At 43.7% G+C, this 8,477-nt stretch overlaps 1 pseudogene; it reads left to right on the forward strand.

Moving 5' to 3' along the window:
* Positions 1–4,305: 4,305 nt before the first annotated feature.
* Positions 4,306–4,888, forward strand: LOC105549209 (annotated as a pseudogene).
* Positions 4,889–8,477: the final 3,589 nt, after the last annotated feature.

Here is an 8,477-nt window from a genome sequence, read left to right on the forward strand (position 1 = left end):
ATCTTCTTGAAAGAGTGGTTTATATTTCACAGTTTCCATTTTATTCCTTCTTACTCCTTTTTCGGCTCATTGCAATCTTGCCTTTGCAAGACTGCCTTCAGCAAAACCACTCTCTCCCCAGTTAATTTATTGCTAAATCAAAGAAATACATTTTCATCTTTATCTTATGGGACTTCCCCGAGGTATTAACCCACCAGAAACACACTCTTGCCCTGCTTGAAACTCTTTCTTGGCTCTCTTTCTGTAACAGCCATTTTCACTGCTTTCCTTTCTACTTCTCTAGTTTCTCCTTCTCAGTCTCCCTATGAGCCTTTCTTTTTTTTTTTAGACGCAGTTTTGCTCTTTTTGCCCAGGCTGCAGTGCAATGGTACAGTCTCGGCTCATTGCAGCCTCTGCCTCCTGGGTTCAAGTGATTCTCCTGTCTCAGCTTCCTGAGTAGCTGGGATTACAGGTATGCGCCACCATGCCCAGCTAATTTTTGTATTTTTAGTAGAGACAGGGTTTTACCATGTTGGCCAGGCTGGTCTTGAACTCCTGACCTCAGATGATCCACCCGCTTTGGTCTCCCAAAGTGCTGGAATTACAGGCGTGAGCCACCGCGCCCAGCGTATGAGCTTCTTTAAACCTCACAGTTCCCTTGATTGCCAACATTTTTTTGCCTCACTTTCCTGTGGTCACATCAACCATTCATAACTACAATTAAATATAGTGAATGAATCCAAAATCTTTGTCTCTTGCCCAGACACTGTCTCTGACCTTTGGACATTGATAAATGCAATAGCTTACTCCTCTTGAGGTTCCATAGGCCCCTTGAACTTGACATGCTTAAAATTCAACTTCTTACCTTTTCTCTCCGCAAACTAAGCAGCACCACCATCTGCTCATTTGCTCAGAAATCTGGGAGTTACCCTTGACACTGCTTTTCCCCTTAACAGCTCATGTCTAATTGTTTGCAAGGTCCTTTTGATTCTAGCTTTTCAACATCTTGTATCTGTCTTCTCATTTCTATTTGGTTCTCTAACTCATATAATTGTTTCCTGTCTTGCTTTATGTCTGCCCCACCTAACCATTCTTTATATGGAAAAGTGTGAATCTGATCTTTCTTGTTTAAAAATTTTTCAATGGCTCCTCCATTGCTTGCCTTGAAAAAAGTCCAAATCCTTTGATATTTTAGATGGGGTTTCACTGTGTTGCCCAGCCTGGAGTGCAGTGGCACAATCCCAGCTCACTGCAACCTTGACTTCCTGGGCTCAAGTGATCCTCCTGCCTCAGCCTCCTGAGTAGCTGGGACTACAAGCATATGCCTCCTCACCTGGCTAATTTTTGTTTGTTTGTTTGTTTTTTGAGATGGAGTTTCACTCTTGTTGCCCAGCCTGGAGTGTAATGGCATGATCTTGCCTCACTGCAACTTCTGTCTCCTGGGTTCAAGCAATTCTCCTGTCTCAGCCTCCTGAGTAGCTGGGATTACAGGTATGCGCCACCACGCCCAGTTACTTTTTTGTATTTTTTAGTGGAAGCAGGGTTTCTGTATGTTGGTTAGGCTGGTCTCGAACCCCCGACCTCAGGTGATCCGCCTGCCTCAGTCTCCCAAAGTGCTGAGATTACAGGCGTGAGCCACCACACCCGGCCACATCTGGCTAATTTTTTTTTTTAAGTTTTTTTGTAGAGATGAGGTCTGGCTATGTTGCCCAGGCTGTTCTCGAACTCCTAAGCCCAAGTGATCTGCCTGCCTTAGCCTCCCAAAGTGCTGGGATTACAGGTGTGAGCCACTGTGTCCCATTGGCTATGTAACCCTGAGCAAGTTAACTGTAAACTGGGAAGATTAATAGTTATGAGAATTAAATGAGGTAATATTCAATAAATGTTAGCTATTATTATTATGATTAACATCCTCATTCATGACTTTGAAAATAGTACTATCATTTCCTTAAGATAAATTCTTTTTTTTTTTTTTGAGACGGAGTCTAGCTCTGTCACCTAGGCTGGAGTGCAGGGGCCTCATCTCAGCTCACTGCAACCCCTGCCCCCCAGGTTCAAGTGATTCTCCTGCCTCAGCCTCTCGGGTAGCTGGGATTACAGGCATCTGCCACAACTCCCGGCTAATTTTTGTATTTTTAGTAGAGACGGGGTTTCACTGTGTTGGCCAGGATGGTCTCGAACTCCTGACCTCGTGATCCACCCGCCCGAGCCTCCCAAAATGCTGGGATTACAAGCGTGAGCCACCACACCTGGCCAAGATAAATTCATAAAGTAAAATTGTTGGGTATGCATTTTTAAAGACGTTCGTAAGCATATTGCCAAACTGCCCTCCAGAAGAGTAATACCTGTTTATATTCTCACCAGTGGTATTGAGAGTCTGTTTCTCCACACTGTTAACTCAATTGTGGGATTGCCAGTTTTTAAAATAACTGCCAAACTGATAAGTGAAAAATCGTCTCGTTTTTGTAACTTACTGAGTCTGTTTAACAAATCTGCTGCAGAAGGCTGGGCACGGTGGCTCAGGCCTGTAATCCCAGCACTTTGGGAAGCTGAGACGGGCGGATCACAAGGTCAGGAGATCGAGACCATCCTGGCTAACATGGTGAAACCCTGTCTCTACTAAAAAATACAAAAAACTAGCCGGGCGAGGTGGCAGGTGCCTGTAGTCCCAGTTACTCGGGAGGCTGAGGCAGGAGAATGGCGTGAACCCGGGAGGCGGAGCTTGCAGTGAGCTGAGATGCGGCCACTGCACTCCAGCCTGGGCGACAGAGCAAGACTCCGTCTCAAAACAAAAACAAAAACAAAAACAAAAACAAAAAAACCCACAAATCTGCCGCAGAAAGATCAGATACAGACTGATAACATAGTGTTGGCCGGGCTGGTCTTGAACCCCCGACCTCAGGTGTCAGCCTGGCCAAAACGGTGAAGCCCCGTCTCTACTAAAAATACAAAAATTACCCAGGTGTGGTGGTGCATGCCTGTAATCCCAGCTACTCAGGAGGCTGAGGCAGGAGAATCGCTTGAACCTATGAGAACGAGGTTTCAGTGAGCTGAGATCGCACCACTGCACTCCAGCCTGGGCGACAGAGTGAGACTCCATCTCAAAAAAAAAAAAAAAAAAAGTTGTTGCTGTTTACTTTGTTTTGATTGTACATCTTAACATTGATGTTTTTCATCTCTTTCAGGACTGAGAACTTACACATTTTTGAACTCCTTTACTTCCCTCTTTCCTTCCAATTCCTTAGGAATGAGCATGCATTTGTGTAATTGAGTTGAATAAAATTTAACATGTATTTCCTATTAAACTTTTAAGTCCAGTTTCTTTGTATACCTTTCCTTGGGGAGCGCAGAGTGCTGTACTGAGTGTTGGTGACCTGTTTCGAATTCCTCTTTAGTCCCTAACCAGCTATACAACCTTGGGCAAGTGGTTTAACCTCTCTGGATCTTCATTTTCTTACATGTAATGTAAGTGAGATGGTACCAGGTAAATTCCTAGGTATCTTCTAATTCTCACATCACACAGGTAACATTTTTCTTCCAAGAAGTTCTTTCCTACTCTGTTGTAAATATTGCCCTCCTCCAACATAGTGTCATCTCTTTGAGGCAGAACTTGCTTCTTTCTAGAACTGTAATTTGTTCAGTGTCGTGAACCCTAAGATAACAGCAGCACTACTATCCCAAAAGTATAGCCAAGACTTCAATGTGAAGTTGGTCTGACTCACTTTTTTTGTGTGTGTGATAAAATCCTTTGAAAATTTGTTGCAGCTGTGCCTGGTGGTTCATGCCTGTAACCCCAGCACTTTGGGAGGCTGAAGCAGGAGGACTGTGCTTGATCCCAGGAGTTCAAAACCAGGCTGGGCAACAAAGCAAGACCCCATCTCTACAAAAAGAAAATGTTTTAAAAAATAGCCAGGCATAGTGGTTTGCACCTGTAGTCCTAGCTACTTGGGACGCTGAGGCAGGAGGATTACTTGAGCCCCGGAAGTTGAGACTGCAGTGAGCCATGATTATGTACTTCAGCCTGGGCAGTGGGAGACCCCATCTCATTAAAAATGAAAAGAAAAGAAAATCTGTTGAAAGCTAGAGACTCACTCACAGAAAAACATATATAAGCATATATACACATAATTTTAGGGGGCTCTTAGACCCTCTGGAGCCCATCTATATACTCTCTAGGAATCCACAAATCCTAGGCTAAGAACATTTGACTTCGGAACATTCAAAGGATCCTTGGAGATTAACAAAATTGTCAAAAATACTCAATTCGTATTGGAAAAGGGAGCTGCTAAATTACATTAAGAATATTAAAACCTTTTTGCTGCTGCAGCTGAAGCCATGCGTGTGCTCAGGCTTCAGAGGAAGTTTGCCTCTAGTGTCTTTTGCTATGGCAAAGAGAAGGTCTGGTTGGCTCACAGAGACTAATGTTAACTCCCATCAGCAAATCCAGAAGCTGATCAAACATGGGCTGATCATCCGCAAGCCCGTGCCTGTCCATTCCCAGGCTCCTTGATGCCAGAAAAACCTTGGCCCAGCGGAAGGGCAGGCACCTGGGCATAGGTAAGCAAGAGGGTACAGCCAATGCCTGAATGCCAGGGAAGGTAACCTGGATGAGGAGAATGAGGATTCTGTGCCAGCTGCCTAGAAGATACTGTGAATCTAAGAAGATTGATTGCCACATGTATTACACTCTGTACCAGAAGGTGAAAGGGACTGTGTTCAAAAACAAGCATATTCTCATGGAATCATCTGCAAGCTGAAGGTAGACAAGTCCCACAAGAAGCTCCTGGCGGACCAGGCTGAGGCCCACTGGCCTAAGACTAAGGAAGCGTGCAAGCTCCATGACGAGTGCCTCCAGGCCAAGGAGGAGATCATCAAGATGTTGTCCAAGGAGGAAGAGACCAAGAAATAAAGCTCCTCCTTTCTTGTCTATACATAGTGGCCTCAGTAATTACATAGACCAATCATTCAAATAAAACAGGCTTTTATCTGCTTGGAAAAAACCCAGCTCTCTAAAACCCAACCTTTAATGCTTACTTACTTGCAAATATCCTCTTCATAAATCAGATCATGTACTAACTGCTTAAATCTTTTAGAATAGAATGTGAACGCCATACACTATAAGGTACTACATAATCTGGCTCCTGCCCAACCTTGTTTTATACTTTTGTGCCCCACTGGCTTCCTTTGGCTCTGGGAACACACCGACTCTCTATAAGTCACTCTGTTTCTGCTGAAGGGTCTTAGAGTGACCTGTTTTCTCTACCCTGACCACTTCCCCTGTTGCCATCCTTAAGGTCTCAGTTCAAATGCCCCTCTTCATTTGAACTTCCCCCACCACCTTCACCCCTACCCTAAGTCATTCACTATCACCTCACCCAGTTTTCTCCCCGTGTAGTCCATCTTGTCACAGTCCAGGCCGTGGTTTTTGTTTATTGACTTACTGTCTTCTCTCTCCGCTCGAATGTTAGTTTCATGAGATAGGGAGCCTTACCTATCTTATTTATAACCATATTCCCAGAGCTAGGTGCAGTGCCTGGCACATATGGGTAGTAGGCACTCAATCGCTGTTTGTCAATGAATAAATTTCAGCCAGGGAGGGATTAAGTAAGACCTTAAGAGGGTCTAAACACTAAGGATTATGGTGCTCCTCCCCCATATTTAATTCTAACTAGCAATTTTGGTGCTCCTTCCCCATATTTAACTCTAACTAAAAACAGTACTAAACCACACACTTACACGTACTGAAGCAAAAATAGCTTCTTTCTAGATTATCTGATTGTAAATCTTGGACTCCCTGCCTTGCTAGTGCCCTAGGTTTATGTGCTCTTCCTCCATCCTGGGGGAATCTAGCACTCAGCCCTCTAGATGTGTTGGACACTGTTTTAGTTTAAAATTGCCTATGACTACAAACAATCTTACTGGGATATTGATGAAAATCATGTTAAATCTATAGATCAATTTGGGAAGAAATAACATCTTTATTGATTCTTCCAATCCATGAATATAGTATGCCATTCCAATTAGTCTTCTTTAATTTCTTTCATCAGCATTTTATAATTTTCAGCACACAGATCTTGTACATGTTTTGTTAGATTTACATGTAAATATTTCACGTTCTTTGGAGCAATTATAAATGGTTCTGTTTTTGTTTCCACATATTTATTGTTAGTATGTAGAAAACCTTTCTCAGTAAAAGAAAGAGAAATGTACTCTTCGGTGAAATAAACTTGTTTAGTGGTTTCTCCTTCACCTGCTGGGCAGGTAACAATCTATTTATCTTAACATTCAAGTACCTCCACAATGTGCCTCTGTATCTCTTAAACTTAACCTCATACCTAATTGCTACATACCGATTTCTACTGCTACTGGAAGGGTTTACTCTTCTCTCACCTGAATACACCTTACTCATCATTCATTCCACCTCCTTGTCTTGGTTCATTGCCATTTGCCCTCTGGAATTGTCCCTCCACTGGCTTCTTCACTGCAAACTAAATCTGAATTATCCTTCAAGGATAAGGTCAAAACTCTTTATAAGGTGCCTTCCCTTATAATCCCAGCCTACATTGCTCCTTTTCTTTTTTTTGAGATGGAGTCTCACTCTGTTGCCAGGCTGGAGTCTGGAGTGCAGTGGTATGATCTCGGTTCACCGCAACCTCTGTCTCCCAGGTACAAGTGATTCTCCTGCCTCAGCCTCCTGAGTAGCTGGGACTACAGGCGCCCACCACCATGCCCGGCTAATTTTTGTATTTTTAGTAGAGATGGGGTTTTCAGCATGTTGGCTAGGATGGTCTCGATCTCTTGACCTCGTGATCCACCAGCCTCGGCCTCCCAAAGTGGTGTAATTATAGGCTTAAGCCACCGCGCCCGGCCCCCTGACTCTTTTAACCAATATTGTACATCACTCAATCATTGATTTCGTTTTTAATGAGCTTTAATCTACGTCTCGTTTCCAGAAATAGATGAAATACCCTGAGAGGCTTCCATGATAGCTATGATGGCACCACCTCATACATTACACACACTTAATTGTGTAACTGAGGAAAGGGGAGAAACGTTTCAAGCCATGTCAGTTAAAGCAAGGTGACGGGAACTTTGGCATGCAAAGGGGATACCATTAATTCTCACGAATCTTTCCTTCAGGCAAGATCCATGCTCTGTACCACTAGTAAAAGGACTATCTTCTCTTTCATTCCTAAAAATCCCAACATCTCCAACAAAGGTCTACAGTTAGTAGATTTTTAGGGGTTTCCTGGTAGAGCACAAATAATCCCAGGGAAGCTGCAGTAACACCTCCTGGCCAGCAGAGGACAGGGAGCAGTGGGAGAGATTTGCTTCGCCTAGCAGAAGTCTTCCAGAGGTCAAAGGCATAGGCTCCAAGTTGCTTCTCCATCTGTGGCCTTCAGGCTTTACCTACTACTGCCAGAGGTGCTAGGGCGCCTCCCATCTTCAAATGGGCTTTTTTCCCTCCTATAAAAGATGGGCCAGAAGTTCCCAGAACCTTACCCCGCAACACTAACCTTCAATGATTACCAATCATAAGGAATGCCCTTTAGTTGCAGGACTTAAAGGCAGAAAAGTAGTAACAGGGGTGTATTATCTTTCTAACCCACCCAAACCTGCTTCTCAGTTCTTTTGCTAGTGGAAAAAAGTGCTTTAGGCAGGGTGCACATGGATATGCCACAACAAACAGTGCCTTTAGGGTCCAGTGTCCCAATCCGGCACATTGCAAACGGAGTATTTTGAGAGTTAGATTATCCCTACACATAAATTCTGGCTCATGGAGCAGTCCACTCGCAGGGGGCTTTTCCGTCATTAATCACATCTTTGTTATGTGATATCCACGTGAGTACTTCTCAGTAGAAGCAGCTTCATGCTCAAATGCTCAAAGAACATTGGAATAAAGCTCCGATTGTCCTATTCAGTGATTCCAAGTCCTGGTTTGTCACCACCTTAGGTCTCTCGTTTTCCAAAGTGCGTAATATCATCTCAAAACAAAGAGATTTTAATGAATTCAAATAATAAAATACACGAGGTACGTGGAGTTAAATCAATAAAGGGTTTTGTACCTCTCAAGAGGCGGTGAACCCCTGGTCTGATTTAAAGATGTTTCAGGGCTGCGTCCTGCAGAAAACATTTTTAAAGAAAATGTAGGCTGCTATCCTTGTATTTGTAAATATAAGTAAAGTAATGTAGGAACATTTATGAGGGGGTTTTCACCATAAACATATAGGTAGCTGAATGCCTGACAACAGTAGTGTGATTTTTCTTGAAGTACCTGTAACTTCTGAGAGATGGCAGAGCCTTGCCTTTTGCATTCGTCAGGCTTTTTACCGAGCGATTGTAATTCTCTCAAATCAGTGTTTGCGTTTTTTGATGTTGGTGAGGCAGCTGGAAACAGCTCAAGGAGGAGGGAAAGGTTCTGGGTCTGGGTGAGGAGAAAACCCTCCGATACCTGTTGGGGCGCAGCACTGGAGGGGGTCGGGGCCGCGAGCCCGGGG

This window comes from Mandrillus leucophaeus, unplaced genomic scaffold (assembly GCF_000951045.1).
Source record: "Mandrillus leucophaeus isolate KB7577 unplaced genomic scaffold, Mleu.le_1.0 Scaffold431, whole genome shotgun sequence".
NCBI lineage: Eukaryota > Metazoa > Chordata > Mammalia > Primates > Cercopithecidae > Mandrillus > Mandrillus leucophaeus.